Genomic DNA, 18,189 nt, shown 5'->3' on the forward strand with positions numbered 1-18,189 from the left:
CTTAGGGAACCACTATCATATGTTAAGGCAAGCTAACTGACTAGCCTTCTGATAAATAACAAAATGTGGAGGAAAAATTCCATTCTGGAAACAGCACACTGATGTGGGTAAGAGATTGGAGACAAAAAGAAAAAAAAATAACCAAAGGCATGGGTGGTGTTGGTACTTGTCTTCCTGTTATTTTGTTGGTGAAAAAGCTTTCTGCTGTCCTCTTTAATTATTGCCTTTCATTTACTATTCAGTGTAACTAATGAAGTGATATGCTTCTATTGTTTTAAAACACACACATACACATGCAAAGATAATTTAAAAATGTCCCCAAATTAAGTTTCCTGACCATTTGTAGAAGAACCCCCAGATTAGTTGGTGCTGTGGTTATAGCGCCCCCAAACTTGAGTCTGCTCACCTGACATGCAGAAAGTCAGAAACATCCAGGTGGTAGAAGAAAGTATTTATTTATTCATGAAGCATAGAGCAAGGACACTGGCAAGTATCACTTAATTCCAGACTCTCCAAGGTGTTAGGGCTGAAGGTTTTTATGGATTGAAGTTGAGGCTGAAGGGTGCACGACCAACTCATGTCCAAATTCTGGGTTGATTAGTGATGCTCCTGGCTTTCCACTGATTGGTTCAACAATGCCATGCTCTTCAGGGAATTTTTATGATGGCTTGCTGGGCTTCATTTGGTCTGAGGGGTTACGTGTAGGTGACAGTTGCATTCTACCCCAGACTTGGAATTTCCCTGCTTGGTCCTGGAATTCCCCTAAACGAACCCCTCCAGAAAATACTTGCTTATAAAGTATTATTTGGATGAGAAGCAAAGAACTTCTTGAGTTTGCTGATTAGAACCTTGTATGGTCAACTTTCCCTCAATCTTGTGAATTATTTTTGATAAATGGTTCATCCTAAAGGATGAGCAAACACATCTGGGACTAAGGGAGATAGATGAGAGGCTGGAATTTGCCCCTACATTAGGTACATTTGCATAAGGGTTTGATATCAACTATGATGTGTCAATGGTTGCTTTTTAAGCCATTTAATTAGCAAATAATTTAATTAGAAATCAAATAAATCAAAAGTTCTTACAAAGTTGCATTCATAAGTAGAAGTAGGGATTTGTCAAAACTCATACCTACACCTAAATATTCCTGACAAGGACATTATAAGAAATGAAAAGTACCAACTAATATCATTTGTGAATATAAACACAAAAGTCCTTAACAAAATGTTAGCAAATCCTATTTGACAGAGGATGTTATCTTATAAATTAAAGGCTTTTTTAACAATAGGAAATCAATCTTGTGATATGCTGTGTTTACATAAATAAAGGACACTTGTAGGATATTTACAAGACATGCAGAAAAGGCATATGACAAGCTTCAGTGAGCATTCATACAAAATACTCCACAAGCTAGAAATGGAGGGAAGAGGCCAGTGCTGTGGCGTAGTAGGTTAAGCCCCTGACTGCGGCGCCTGGATCCTATATTGGTGCTGGTTCCTGTCCAGACTGCCCTTCTGCCAATCCAGGGAAAGCAGTGGAAGATTGCCCAAGTTCATTTGTGGCATGAACCAGCGATGGAAGACCTGTCTCTCTGCTTCTCATTCTCTCTCTTGGTATAACTCCGACTTTCAAGTAAATAAAAAAAAAAAAAAAAAAAAAAAACGAAGGAAGGAAGGAAGGAAGGAAGGAAGGAAGGAAGGAAGAAAGTCACCCTACTACCTTACAGGGTGAAGAGCACATTTTTTTTTTTAAGATTTCTTATTTACTTAAAAGTCAGAATTATACAGATTCACTGGGTCACTCCCCAGTTGGCCTCAATGGCCAGAGCTGAGCCGATCTGAAGGCAGGAGCCAGGAATTTCTTCTGGGTCTCCCACAAACGTACAGGGGCCCAAGGACTGGGCCATCTTCTACTGCTTTCTCATGCCACAGCAGAGAGCTGGATCAGAAGTGGAGCAGCCAGGACTTGAACTGGCACCCATATGAGATGATGGCACTGCAGGTAGTGGCTTTATCTGCTATACCACAGCACTGGCCCCTATAGAGCACATTTGGGACCACAGAGTCCAACTTCTTCTGGGAGGTCTCTTTAGTAATGTCCTGTCTTCCTGAATCAATTCCTGTCTCTGCTGTTTCAGCATCAACCTTTCCAGATCTAATTTTGTTCTGGTAACACTATCTACAAAAAAATCTTATAATCAATATCATATCCATTGGTAGAATATGAAAAAGGCAAGACAGTCATATTTCACTACTGCTTTCCAACATTTCAGCTGATGTCCTAGGTGGTACAGACAAGAAAAAGAGATCAAAAGTCACAACCTACTTATTATTTGCAGACTATAAAATGGAATTAAGAAAAAATTTAAGAATTTTATACCCAGATAAATGCTGACAACTTGTTATACCTAGTAGGTGAATTGCAAAAGTTTACAGCATATAAGGTCAAAGCAAAAAAAAAAATCATGTTTATACAGAGTAGTAACAAAAATTTGAATGTTACATTAAGAAAAAGTAGTTAAATTACAAATGAAGACATAAATAGGTAAAGAGCTATATACTCTTATATTGGAAATTGTTGTAATGTATAATTACCCTATATTGTCCTATAAATTCAATGTAATCTCAATAATCAGTGCAGCTGTAATTTTTGAGAAAACTGATGTAACATTAAGATGTAAGTGAAAATGCAGATTATCTAATATAGTAAAAACAATCTTGAAAAAGCAAAAAGGTGGATGATCTATACTACTTGTCTTTAAAAATTACTGTGAAGGTCCAGAAATTATTAAAAATATGTAAGTTTATTAATGAAATAATTGTCTATAACTATTGACAATTCTTATTTAATAAAAATGCCAAAACAATTTAAAGGAAAAGCAAAATTTTTTACATTAATGATACTGGAAAAATTAAACATTCAAAATGGAGCAAGATTCAATTTTTTGGCCTAAAATTGATTGATTTATCTAAAAGGCAGAATTACAAGGGCGAGGGTAATAGAAGAGAGGGAGGGAGAGATAGAGACTCTTCCATCTATTAGTTCACTCTTCAAATGGTTACAATAACCAGGGTTGGTCAAAGTGAAGCCAAGAGCAGGGAACACTTCTAGGTCTCCAAGTGGGAATTATTAACCCAAGCACTTGGGCAATGTCTCATTGCCTTCTCAGGAGCATTAGCAGGGAGCTGGAGTGGAAAGTGGAATAGCCAATACTCAAACCAGCCCTCATTTATGATGCCAATGTCTGATGCCATGATTTAAACTGCTGTTCCACAAAGCCAAACTTGCAAAAATTAAATTTCTTGTATCATGAAACATAAAAATTGGTTGAAGATACAACATATTCCTAAATGTAAAAGGCTTAAACTAAAAGGTTTACAGAAGAAAACATAGGCCATATCAGCATAACCCTGAGGTAGGCAAATGTTTCTTAGAATGTAAAGGAACTAACAATATGTGAAAAAAAAATAATAAATTGAAAACTTCTATCTTCTATTAAGTAAGTGAAAATGCAAGACGGATACTGGTAGAAAATATTTGTAAAATTATAGGCAAAGAATTTTATCCAGATTATATAAGGAACTCCTACTTATAAGTGAACACATCAATTATCCAATTAAAAGATCTGAACAAAATTAGAGAACAAAAACTAGGGCAAGTTTTTGTCAGAGGTTAAGCTGCCACTAGGAATGCCTGAATTAAAGTCTAAGCTCTGCTCTCCTTTCCCATCTTGCAGGAGATTGAGTTGCTTCTTGCCTCCTGGTTACTAAGAATGATGACTTGGACCAACAATGAGTGAGCAAACGAGAAAGTAGATCTTATTGAGGAACGAAGTGTCCTACTATCCAGTAGGTGACTCAAGGGAGGATTGCAATAAGGTCTGGATACCTATTGATTGCTCAATTCTTCACATAGTTTCTAAACATCAGGGTTCTAGTTTTTTCTCCTACATCTCAGGAAGTGGTCATGGTCTCCTATTTGTTGAGAAGTGTTATCTTGCTGACTACTTGAGAAATGTTACAGTATGGAAATGTTGCTGACCAGTTAGGAAAACTAAGTGGATGGGACTGGTGCCAGAGCCTTGTTCCTTACAGTTATTTATGAGACATTGAACCTTCTTTGTCTGTCTCTCCTCTATCTGCCTCCTCACACCAATCTCCTGATAATGTACACCCTAGTGCACAACAGGTGATTACTCAAGTATTTGGATTTCTGCCACCCATATGTGAGACCCAGAGTGAGTTTGTGGCTCCTGGCTTTGGCCTCACATAGCTCTTACACAAGCACTTGAGAATAAATTAGGAGAAAGGAGCTCTTTCTGTGTCTCTGTCTTTCTGTCTTGCTATCTCTTTGCCTTTCAAATAATTAAATAAATAAATAAATAAATAAAATCATCATTATCAACGAAAAACAAATGAGCACAAAGAAGCTGCTCAGCATACTATGCCCTCTAGAAGTGAGAACTCTCATGCCATGTGTTTCTAGAGAAAATAAAAATTGGAAAATGGTTTGATAATTTCTTATTATTTTATCTGAATATACTAGAGTTGTCAATATGAATATCATCTTTCCCATATGCAATCCCTCTGATCTTAATTTCCAGCTAAGTTTCCTTAGATTTGGGTCATGAGATACAAATTTTAATTCCTCTTTCCCAAGTTATTTTCAGTCTATCTCACCATTTTAAATCATTCCATTTTATCTCAAAACTGTAAATATTTTTCTATCAGAGAAAATAAAAAGAATCTTTTAAACCCTCAAGTCAGTATCTTATCTCACTCCTTTTTATGGCTATTGGTTGATTTGTTTATTTTCTCAATATAGTAGTTGTCTGAGCTGAATGTCAAACAATGGTTGACAACCAGTGGAGGTGGAATATTGACTTTAACAAACTCTATTGAATAGCAGTGGAATTCAACAAAGTCAGTGAGAAGTACAGCTCCATGTTCATGGCTCAAGTATTTTCTTCATGCACAGTTTTCAAAATTTTCATTTCTTACTTAAGATAATTAGGTCCACTTTGACATACACCTCATCCACATATGCCAAATTAACCTTCCTATTATACTCACCATGAAAGTAAATGGCTGCCTTATTAACCCATTTAACAAGCCCTATAATCTTGGACTTATCTTTTGACATAATCATGCTAATAGATAACCCATAGATAATCCATCTCCATATACAATGAAATTTACAAATCTGAGATATGTCTCATGTTAGATCCCATTAAAATACAGATTCTGATTAAGTATGTTTAGAGTGAGGATCAAGAATTGAGGGGTGTAAGTAGTGATGTTTTGAGAAGCACACTTTGAATAAAATTGATCTGTGGAGTCCTATGTTATCAGGTCCCCATTGCAGGTTTCAGAATTTATCCCGTAGTACTTCATCATCTAACTGAGCTCTAGGCACCTTGACTTTTTTCCTTTCATTCACACATTGGTATTCACATGCTTCTTTATGGAGAATTTCATTTGTCTAGGAAGTTCTTAACCACTTCATATTCCTAATCCTCTACATCTTTTAAATCTCATCTCCTTTTATTCATGTGAAAAAAATTTTCTTTAGTGCTGCTGGTTAGTTTCATATGTTAATTTGACTGGATCATGCAAGGCCTAGACGTTTGGTTAAACATATTATGCATATTTCTAGATGAGATTCACATGTAAATCTGTAGATTGAAAAGAGTGCCTTCCCACTGTGACCTTCCTTCAATCTATCACAGATCTATATAGTACAAACAGGCTGAGCAATGGAGCAATCTGTCTGTATCTGACTCTTCTTGACCTGGAACCTTGTTTTTCCTCTGCCTTTGGATTCAGACTTGAACTTTGAACTAGGGATGGAACATGGAGGCATAATAGTAGTGACTATTGAACTGAGGAGGAAGATGATCAGATTTCCTGGCTTCTGGTGCAGCTGATATGCGCAGCTCTGGATATCTAAAATGAGGAAATTATGCATAAAGAGGGCTTTCTTAGTCTCTATGGGGTATCCTCATGGGTACTTGGTTGAGGATTAGGTAGGTCACTTCAGAAGACAGGTCCCAGCACAAGATGATTGGAGGACACTCCTTGAGCTCATCGGTCATGCAATTGAAACTATGCAAAATGTCATAGTTTGAAAACAAGGATACACCATATGGTACGTTCCATGTTCTAAACATAAGTAAAAAATGGAATAGATATAATCAAACTTGACAGGGCCAACCTATTGGACAGAAATTGAAATACTTTAAGACACAAAATGCAATGTCTTTTACTGGGAGATAAAGTAATGCAAAGGCTTCCACAATATAATCCACTATGTACAGCATATAGTTAAAGAAAATGAAAATACTATATGTAAAGAAATAAGAAAAGACACCCATGGACAAATGAATGGGCAGAAAATACAAAATAAAACAAAACAGATATCAATGCTGAAATGATCCAGATGTTCTAGTTAGCAGAAAGTGACTAAAAGTGCTGTTGATTTCTTTGTTTTATTATTCCCCTACATAGACATTGCTATTTTCTTGATATGATACATAAGGGAAAAGTTCAAGAATAAAAATGAGTATGCTTATGAAAATAGAAAAATTTTAGCTAGTTAAACATACACAGGACTATTCTTTATCATTTTATATTTTGATGTAAATAATAATGTTTAACTATAGTACTTTTAGTCATGGAATGGTAACAGAAACTTATATATGAATAGTCAGATGGATTTTAAATATACAGATTGCAGTGGTACAAAGTAAGATTTGACATTCTTAAATTTGAAAGTAATAGGAAATTTAATATATTTATCATTGCAAAATTCATTGTTATCATTTATGAATTGAATAATTATAGATTTAGATAAATGATTATTTATCATGTGACAGTTAAATTAGTGCATTGAACAAGCCTCCAGCTCTTGAAAGTTCCTTACAAGTAAGGTTTGAATAATAGAAGTGCTTTTAATATGCATTCACTTTTATTATAAGAGCAGGAAATGTGCTCCTTTCATCTCACTATTTCCTGGAGTAGAAATCAGAAGCTTATTCACATTTTTTTTTAAATTCAAATATCATTTTACTTTAAAAATCTTTTACAATCTGCTAGTATTATTGATGTAGAAAGATATAGTATATATCACATCATCAAATATAGACATCCTAATTTGCTTCTGAACTTATCTTTTTCTAGGTCAGTTAATTTGTTCTAGGTTATTTGGAACACAATTAACTTATTCTAATAATAAAGTGTGGGGTACAAATTTCAAAAATCTGTTTCAAAATTCACAAGCCAAAAATTATTTCATTGTTTCACTCAATATTTCTGTTATGACATAATTTAGAAACTGTCAAACAGACCACTGCTGGAACTAATTTGTCATTGGGAACAGGGAAAAGAAATTTTATTAACATATGGCTTTGTTGTTTCTTTAATATATAGATATGCCAGAATGGAATTCACAAGACTCTAATCTGATTTTTTTTTGTTTGTTTCTTTGTTTATTTTTACTTTCCAGGTTTTACACAGTATTGATGAGTCATTCAACCATAAAGATGCAATTTTCTCATGCTTAGGTATATTACATAGCTAGTATGGTTCTAATGAAGGTGGTGAAAATAAACTCTAACTTCTATGTGTGTGAAGACATTAATAATACCAAGATATTGGGTGTCATTATGTTTAGTGATATAAAAGGTATCAAGTAAGTTGTGCTTCTTAAAGTGTCAGAAAAATTATCTTCATTATCCTAGGATACATACATTTAATATGGGCCCTAAAGCTATAATATTCTTTGAATCAAAGAATCAACTTCTTTTCTGTTTTTTTTTTTCCCATGAAAATCTTCCAGTACTTCATTTCTTCTAAATCTCTAAGCTTGGAAAAACTAAAAGCAACATTATTAGAGAAAATATAACTATTAATTAAATATTAATTAGGCACGGAATACAAGAATAAAACAGAAAAAAATGAAAGCAAAAACTCTGCTTTTGCAAAGTTTACAATATAATAAGATGATTCCCAGACACTGGAAATGAAGTTACTGTATATTTATACTCAATAGATTTCTGTGTCAATTTTGCACCTTCCAAATGTTATTTTGTACCTCAGACTTCATTTCATCATGGAAAATAAAATGTATTTACTGATGACATATTCAAATTTGTAATTCAGAAACTTTCAATATTATATAATACAGAGAAATATTTAACCATAATCAAGACAGGTTATTTTTAATATTTTAATGTATTATTATATAAACTATGGTAGAAAACACACTTTTCTGACATTTACAATATCAGACAATAATAAAGAAAAATACTTGGCTGGCGCCGCGGCTCACTAGGCTAATCCTCTGCCTTGCGGCGCCTGCACACCGGGTTCTAGTCCCGGTCGGGGCACCGATCCTGTCCCGGTTGCCCCTCTTCCAGGCCAGCTCTCTGCTGTGGCCAGGGAGTGCAGTGGAGGATGGCCCAAGTGCTTGGGTCCTGCACCCCATGGGAGACCAGGAGAAGCACCTGGCTCCTGCCATCGGATCACCGCGGTGCGCCAGCCACAGTGCGCCTACCGCGGCGGCCATTGGAGGGTGAACCAACGGCAAAAGAAGACCTTTCTCTCTGTCTCTCTCTCACTGTCCACTCTGCCTGTCAAAAAAAAAAAGAAAGAAAGAAAGAAAGAAAGGAAGAAAAGAAAGAAAAGTACTCAATGTTGATCATGATTTTATACATCATTCCTAAAATTTTATGGTGCAATGTTGTTCCAGAAGCTTCTAGATAATTTATTTGAATCAAAATCCAAGATGGTAGATAGGGAGGGAGCTTACTGCTCTAGTCCAGGGGAAAAATAGCTTACAAAAAATGGAGAGAGCACAATCTCAGGGAAGACTTAGGTTGAAAACTGTAAACTCCAAGCAAATTAGAGGGACACTGTGGGTTGACGTGGAGGGTGTCGACAGACACAAATCAGGACCCCAGCAGCTGAGAGCACCTCAGCTCCAGCTTTGGAGAGTGAGGTGAGACCATACTGTAGCAGCCCAAGCCACTGGCAATAAAAGTGTGAGGATAATTGGTGTGAATTCGGCTTGGAGTCCTGTAGGGGAAGTAAACATTTGAGGGACACGTTTCTCTCTCCCCAGCCACCTGGCACTGGCTTCCTATAACTAGCTGAGAGAGAGTGGGTTCCATTTTGGACATGCATAACAGTTGCACCAGCTTGTGTCCATTCACCCAGCAACTAACCTAAAGGAGATGCCTGAGTCTGCCTGGGAGAACTGATAGGGGATGGGGTGCTTATGACTGTGAGAACATTGTGTGCTGGGACTGTAAAAACACTTTGGCTGCATGGGAAGGTGCAGAATGTGGCTGGGTTTTTGGGCATTCACTGTGGGAGGTTCCACAGGGTCATGGATTCCTGATTCCCTGGTTAAGGTCATTACTTCAGGATCCGTGTTCATACCAAGAACTACACTGATCCTTTTTATTGTTCTTGTGGCAAAGCAGATGAATATTGTACCCACTGGGGCTAGTGCCCAGGTATTGGTATCCTTGGGAGAGAGGAGGTGAGCATGAGACTATGCTGACAGAGCTGAAAAAACCTCCCCTCTGATAAAAGAAAAAAAACTTAAAGAGGAGATTTACCATGTCCAACTTGGGTGTCAACTTGGACATTCCCTTCACCTTGGAGCACTGAACAAATCTCCCTGGCCATACCCAGTACGAGCCTCTGGGTATTAACTCAAAGAGCAGACATCCCACTAAGCCACAGAGGCATCGTCCAAAGATAAAAGCCATCTCAGAGAAAAAAAAAAAAGCAGTAATTCAAGGAACAAGAATAAGGAAGACAATATGAAGCCCCCAAAGAATACAACACTTCAACACTAGATTGTGAAGATGAAGAGATTAAAGAAATGCCAGATGTGGAATTCAAAAAAATTGATCGTGGATTACTTAGAAGTAATCAGAAGCAAATAAGGAACAAAGAAATCTGTACATGACATGAATGAAAATTTTTCTGAAGAAATGGAGATTTTAAAGAAAAATAAAAATGAAATATTGGAAATGAAGAATTCAATAGAACAAATAAAAAGTGAAGTGGAAAGCCTTAGGAACTGACTTGGGGAGACAGAAGAAAGAATATCCAAGTCAGAAGACAAATTGCTGGTAATTTTACAGTCAGACCAAAAAAAAAAAATAGAGAAAGCAATAAGAAAAATAAAAAAGCAGTGTTGGAGATTTATGTGATACTATCAAATGACCCAACATATGAGTATTAGGAGTTTCTGAAATGTGGAAAGAAATAATGGATTAGAAGGCTGTTTTTAGTAAAACAATTATAGAAAACTTCCATCATTTGGAGAAAGGAATAGATGTACAAATACAGGAAGCACAGAGAACTCCTATTGGACATGACAGGAAAAAAATCTTTACCACAACACATTGTAGTCAAAATTCCACAGTAGAATATAAAGAAAAGATTCTTGAATTTGCACTTAATTTCAGAGTCTCCAATTAGGCTCACAGCTGACTTCTTATCAGAAATTCCACAGGCTAGGATAGAATGGAAAAATAAATTCTAAATCTTAAGAGAAGAAAAATCTGTCAACCCAGAATACTGTACCCTGGAAACTCTCACTCATGAATGAAGGTGAAATAAAGACCTTCCATTACAAACAGAAATAAAAATAATTTGTCACCACCCATCCAGCCCTACAAAAGATGCTTAAGGATGTGCTATACTCAGAAACATGGTCATCACTATGGAAGAAGGTAAAGGCAGAAATTATCCCAGTAAAAGTAAAAAGGAAATCCAAAGAAAATACAGGAATATATATGGAAAAATGACAAGACCAAATTGTTATTTATCAATAGTCACCTTGAATGTAAATGGCCTCAACTCTCCAGTTAAAAGATACAGATTGGCTGAATGGATTAAAAGAAAAAAAAAAAAACCACATCTATTTGCTGCCTATAATAGACACATCTCAATAACAAAGATACATGCATAATGGAAGTGAAAGGATGGAAAAATATTCCATGCTAATGGAAACCAAAAAAGAGCTGGTGTAGCCATCCTAATTTCAGACAAAATAGACTTTAACACAAAAACTGTTAAAAGAGAAAAGAAGAGCACTATGTAATGATTAAGGGATCAATTCAAAAGGAAGATGTGACTATCATAAATTTATATGCACCTAATTACAGGGTACCTGGCTATTTAAAAGAAATGTTAATGGATATAAAGGGAGACAAAGACTCAAATACAATAGTAATGGGGTCTGCAATACCCACTTGTAGCAATGGACAGAACAACCAGACAGAAAATCAGCAAGGAAGCAACAGAACTAATTGACATTATAGACCAAATGGACCTAATGGATATCTACAGAACTTTTCATCCTACAGTTGCAGAATACACATTGGTCTCAGCAGTGCATGCAACTTCCTCTAGGATAGACCACATGCTAGGCCATAAAGCATGGCACAGCAAATTCAAGAAAAGTGAAGTCACACCATGAATTTTCTCAGACCACAATGTGATGATGCTGGAAATCAACAACTCAAGAATTTTGAGGTCATATACAAAAACATGGAGACTGGACTTAATGTTCCTGAATGAACAGTGGATCACAGAGGAAATCAAAAGAGAAATTAAAAAAAAAATTCTGGAAATGAACGAAGATGATCTGTACCCCCATATTTATTGCAGCTCAATTCACAGTTGATTTTGGGAATCAACCCAAATGCCCAGCAACCAAAGACTGGATAAGAATTTATTGGATATGTACATCATGGAATACTACACAGTGGTAAAAAAAAAAGTATGAAATATTGCCATTTGCAACAAAATGGGTGAAACTGGGAAACATCATCCTTAGTGAAATAAGCCAATCCAAAAGGACAAATACCATATTTTCCCTTATCTGTGATAACTAGTAAAGCACCTGAAAGGTAATCTATAGAAGTGAAATTGAAACTTTGAGATGCAATGATTCTGAACAGCCCTTATCTCAATTCTTGAGCAACAGGTTTTTTTTTTCATACAATTTGTTGAACTCTTTACTTAATATAGAGTTAATCATATGTGTTTAATGTTAATTGAAATTTATCTTAGTAAAAAATAAGGATGGGAATAGGAAAAGGAGGAGGAAACAGGGTGGGACAGTGGGTGGAGGGTGGGTACTGTGAGAAGAATCACTAAATTCCTAAAGTTATATTTATGATATGCATGAAGTTTGTATTCCTTAAATAAAAGTTTTCTGGAGAAAAATGGATATAATAGCTAATCAACTAGGACCAAATAATTTAGCATTCATAGTTACAATGGGAGAATTTCTGATTGAGAAGTTTGTTTTTTTTTTTTTGACATCTGCAGAGAGCTTATTTTGGATAGCTATTTATCTTTTAAGGAAACAGTTAATCCATTGAAGAAGAAACTGTTTAAAATCTGTGCTTTACTCAAAAATTATAACCATGTAGTCAAGTTTTTTGCTGGAATTCCAAATATCAAATAGTTTATTTAAAAAAAATAAACAACAGCTATAAAAAAAATCTAAGAGCTAATTATTTCAGCTCTCCCCTACCTCCCATGGCTATCAAGTTAAATGTTTTATAATTTTGAAACAAAAATAGTAACAACACAACCTAGGCTTAAATAATTACAAAATTTCTTAATTTCATTCATTTTTATTTAAGCTCCTAAACATATTTATTTTTTACAAACATTTTAAATTGATGGGAATTCAGTCCTTATCTCTGAAGGATTCCTCTCTGATTACCTTTGAAAGAACATCACCCTGATCTCAATTTTATCAGGAGAATATATGACTCTTAATGCAAACTGAGATTTCAGACTTCACCAATCTATTCTTAATAGATTGGAAATAGCTATAGTTTCACACCTTTTTTATGGCTAAACATCAGTCATGGGATTTCTAAAACAAATACATTCAACTATTTCTTTTAGCTCAAAACTGTCTGTAGTGCTAATAAAATAAAGACTTTTACTTCCTTCTTTATTCAACAAAATGAATGACATTGTTAAACATTTGAACATGCAGTTGGTTACATTAAACTCATAAATGAATATTTTGTGTTTTTATGTGTGTATTTCCTAGAACATGTAGGATAAATTTGCAGTTGAGAATAAAGGAAATTTTGAAGTTTTTCTCTATATACTTATGGAAATCATTAAACAACTTGAAAATGAGGCTGCATTTTCATTTATTTTGCCAAGCAATTTTACCAAAACTGCTAATTTGGGGCCAATCCCTCACTTAAATTATAAAATCCACATCTTGACTTGAATCTCATTCAGAAGTATCACATTCATTATCCAATGAAAGATATAAGGCCTCTGAAAATCATAGGACAGATTGTTTAATAGAAATATTCCCTATACAGAAGAATATGACATTAGGTAATAAAACAGTCTTCCATTCTGTGGCTTCTCACCATGTGGTCTCAGTCTGCCTGAGAGTGAAGCAGGCATTTATTACTTCACATGTCCTCTGATACTTTGGGATTATCACTTAATTAACTCAGTATAAATAGATTGAACAAGTGGTGCAAATCTCAGTGGACACAACACTTAGAATTCTATGATGAATCCTCAAAAGGAATCCTGGAAAATGAACTAACAAGAAACAGAGACGTGACACCTGCTTTGGATCAGGATTTGAGTTTATGATAAACACTTTCTTATTTTTCCACACATCTTTTTCAGTCCTGGCTGGCACATTTAGAAGTAATAAATAGATAAACAGACATTAACTGAACTGTTATAGGACCTTCTCCGTGCTTCTCAGTTTGCTACATGCTTTTTGAAATGTTCTATTATGATAAAATTTAATAAAATTCAGCACGGCCATTAGCTGATGACAAATATATACTTTAATAATGTAGACTTTGAAGAATATATGTGGTTCAGTTGATGTAAAAGTACCAGAAAGATATGTTAACTAATGTGATTCAGGTTTATTATTTTTTAAAACTCCCCATAAAAGTGAACTTAAACATACTAATTAAACCTCTCTGGGACCATTTAGGAATCTGATTCAACACATTTTGAGAGTGCCTTCACATGATATATTTTAGAATCTGATTAAGTTAGAACAAAGAATCATACCTAAATGTTTTAATCCAAATTGCTTCTAAAAGCAAGCATTAAAAACATTCAAAAACATATAATACAATTTTATCAAAACTGTATCTTAAATACATGCTTTGGTAGTAACCCTTCCAGGACTTTATTGTCAATGGCCTTTCTAAATGGAAATAAATATTCATATCAATTGTTACCAAAACTGCACTGGGCATTTTATAGTTTAATATATCCTTAAGTATATAAAGAATAGCAAACTGAAGCAAAATTTTACTGACCCTGCCCATAATTATTTTAAAGGTTAAATGAACCAGTACATTTGTGTTTGTTTCCAAGGCCAAAAGGATGGCTTAATAAATGAAGCATTGAGTAAGGAACATCTCAATTCCACAGAAGTCCTTTCTGAATCCTCCCACGATGTCTCAGATACAGATCAATTGAATACATCAAAGTCTGTTATGCAGAGATTGTTTTTCCCTACTGATGCTAAAAGAGAAAGAAAGAAAGTACTCATTTATAAAATGAGATGTTTAAATAAGGCATCCTGAGAGTCTATTTTGCTTGGACAAAATTTCCGATTGCTAACAGTCGGGGACTCTAGGGAGTCATCTATTTCAATAAGTTGTTTGTATGTATTCATCCTAAAGTTCACAGGCTTCTATATGAAGTGACTGCAGGGTCATCATACAATGAGTGACATCACAAGATTGTTCTGGTAAATGAAATAGTGGATAAAAGTAACAGAGTGCTGTTTAGACTTTCTTTAAGATCATTATTTTATATAACATTTACCATCGCATTCATGAATTTTCATGTTCTCTCATTTTCTCACATCCTATTTCTTGACTTACCTATAAATTAGAAATAAGATGGGAATTATAAAGTCACTTAGTTACTAGCACAGTATTAAAGTAATCAATTTTACTCCCTCCTTTCCCTTTCAAATGTATTAGGGAAATTCTTGTGGGAGTGATATCTGTGGAAATGGGGACTTTTTATAAGAAATGAGCTTATGCTTGGAGGTAAGAATAGAGACAATCTAGGCAGCAGCTCTCATTTTGAGTTTATGACTTTGAGCAAGGCATGTCTGGAGGAGAGAATATGAGGACTACTATGGTTCTTGAATAATGAGGACAAATTAAGAGGGTGACCCCGTAACCAGAATCCTTACAAGATAGAACCTTGATGTTTGTTGTTGAACTGCAGTATGTTAATGTCATGTACAACTGAGGTTTCCTTTTAAAGAGGGCTCACTTTTTCCTTCTTTCACAATAGAGTTTTCATTGTAGAACCTATCTTTGTGGTCAATAGGTATCTGAGGTCGATAAATGCACAAGCTACATTTTAGAATGACAAAACACAATGTCATTCTGTAGCACCTGATAATTTTTTTTCCCACAAAACCTCTTACAGTAAAAATAAATCATATAGAAGCACACACACACAAAAAAACTTGAAATAGGCTTGTCAAATGATGCAAATTCATCCTTTCCAGGGAAGCAGAAGGTAGACCATCCTGCTTCATTGCCACTTGAACTTTGCTGGGTTTTGATCCTTCTTTGGATCATTTTCCTCATCTCCTTCTTCCCCTTCCTCATCTGCTTCTTCATCTTCTTCATCATAATCATCATCATTATCTTCAATAGCCTCTCCCGTAAAGTATAACACTGACCTTGGGATTATACATTCACGTAAAAAGTTACCAATTTCAAAGTCTGCAGCAAGGATAGCTTCAGCAGCATCATCCAAATCTCCACTTTCAGGAACTTCAGGAAGGGCAAAAAATTAGAAGTGTCATTGGAACCTATTTTAGACAGTACAAACTGTCCCACTTCTCTTGTGTTTTCTGCTTCTTCTCAATGGTTTCAAAATAATGTTCTTTTCTTTTTCCCAATCTGTCTGCCACCCCATACAACCCATAATTTCTGATCCATCAAAAGAAAAGAGATCAGAATCCTCTGGTTCAAAGTGAAATTCTAAGGCAAGTTTCATAGGCTGGCCAGCATCAGAGAACTTCACTTTAATATCTTTCAAGTGCTTTAAAATAGGTTCATCACATGCCTGCACCATGTCACTGAGCAAGCCAACATTCTTAAAAACAGTCAATCAAAATTCAGGAATTCCTTTGGAGTCGTCTTTTTCTTCATCCTTTTTCTCATCTTTATTCTTGGTTTTTTTCTTTCAACTCCTCTGAAATTTCATCTTCCTCATCTGGTTTCCATTCACACTCTTCTGTAGAATCATGAATTCTATTCATAATCTCAAATCGCTTATCAAATAGAGGCTGATAGAGAATAGCATACTTCCTTTCAAGACCATGAACTTCCTCATAGAAATTGGCTTTTATCTGTGCACATTTAACTTGCAGGTTTTTGAAAGCATTCACTCCTGTTTTAACTACCTCAGGCAGGCTTTCAATGTATCCTGTGTGTGTTTCTTCCAAACCATCAAGTCTTTCTTGAAGAGCTACAAGAGAATCTGAGGATTTTACATCATCTGAACAGTGAGTTGACATGATTTGATCTTTGTTTCTTCACCAGTTTCTTCTTCTTCTTCTTCTTCTTCTTCTTCTTCTTCTTCTTCTTCTTCTTCTTCTTCTTCTTCTTCCTCTTCCTCTTCCTCTTCCTCTTCCTCTTCTTCCTCCTCTTCTCCTTCTTCTTCTTCATCCAAATCTTGATCAAGTTCAGACTGTTCTTTGTATCAATGTCTGCCATGTTGTAAGAACTCCAGATATCTGCTGCTTTCTCAGGGTGCCAAGAATTAACAGAAATGGAGTCTTAACTCAAATCCAGGCACTCAGTTATTGGTTATGGGAAGTGGTGTCTTAACCAGCTATACCAAACGTCCAATCAGGCGGCTAGTAGAGAGAGCCAGGAGGCCAGAGCTGTGCAGCCAGTGACTGAGGGTGGCAGCAGCGGCAGGAGGAGCAGGAGGCAGCGCCACGCACAGATGGTGCTAAAACAGTGAATTAGTGGCATTTTAATAGCATATAAGGATTACTTATTTAATCATTAAGTCTTGGATTACTTTGTTAATTTTTTGCATTTGTCATCTACATATATCAAATATACAATGTTTTCTGTAGGTTTTTTCTTATAGATGAATTTTTATTTTACCTTTTCAAACTCTTAGTATTTTGAGATATTTTCACTCTGTTATTAAAAGACTCTTTCTTTAAAAAGTATTTTAGGTCTAGTAATAATACTTAAGGAAAACTTACAACAGGTTTTTAAAATGCTATCCACTAGACATATGTCTTTATTCCTTGATCTTCTATTCCATTCTGTGTGCCTGCATTCACTCCATGCATTAAACAAATTAGTACCTGCCAATATTCATTCCTGTTATTTTTTTTCTTAGGTATTGATATTCTGACAGGGAAATAAAAAAGAATTGGATGCGTCAAGATGATATTGAACTCCACTAAGTCTTATTTTTCAAGATAACTTTTTAAAAAGGCAAACATAAAACAAAAGGATAACTCTGACATTGTTATCACCACTCTGAGTAAAATTTCACTGTTGTTTCAAAACAAGTCACAGTTGTCTACTTTGCATAGTCAACAGTTTATGATTTAGCAAAATCATATGGTGTGCACTGTTGGGGAACAATAAATAGGAAGAGATTCCTTATGCAGTAGAGCACAAATGTTGGAGCAATTATGTTTTTCAGTGATTAGTGGTGCAACTAGAATTTGAGCTGGAGACTTAAGTTTAAAGCCTAACCCAACCACACTTCAAGAATATAACCTTGGGGCCGATGCCATGGCTCACGTGGTTAATCCTCTGCCTGTGGCGCTAGCATCCCCTATGGGCTCCGGGTTCTAGTTCCGGTTGCTCCTCTTCCAGTCCAGCTCTCTGCTGTGGCCCAGGAGGGCAGTGGAGGATGGCCCAAGTGCTTGGACTCCTGCACCCGCATGGGAGACTCGGAAGAAGCATCTGGTTCTTGGCTTCAGATTGGCACAGTGCCTGCCGTAGCGGCAATTTGGGGAGTGAACCAACAGAAGGAAGACTTTTCTCTCTGTCTCTCTCTCACTGTCTATAACCCTATTTGTCAAAAAAAAAAAAAAAAAAAGAATATAACCTTATGGGCCCAGATTCATGTC

At 35.6% G+C, this 18,189-nt stretch overlaps 1 pseudogene; it reads right to left on the minus strand.

Moving 5' to 3' along the window:
* Nucleotides 1-15,605: 15,605 nt before the first annotated feature.
* Nucleotides 15,606-16,813, minus strand: LOC133765604 (nucleosome assembly protein 1-like 1; annotated as a pseudogene).
* Between the last annotated feature and the right edge of the window lie 1,376 nt (nucleotides 16,814-18,189).

The sequence above is a fragment of the Lepus europaeus genome, chromosome 8, assembly GCF_033115175.1.
Source record: "Lepus europaeus isolate LE1 chromosome 8, mLepTim1.pri, whole genome shotgun sequence".
In the NCBI taxonomy this organism is placed as follows: Eukaryota; Metazoa; Chordata; class Mammalia; order Lagomorpha; family Leporidae; genus Lepus; species Lepus europaeus.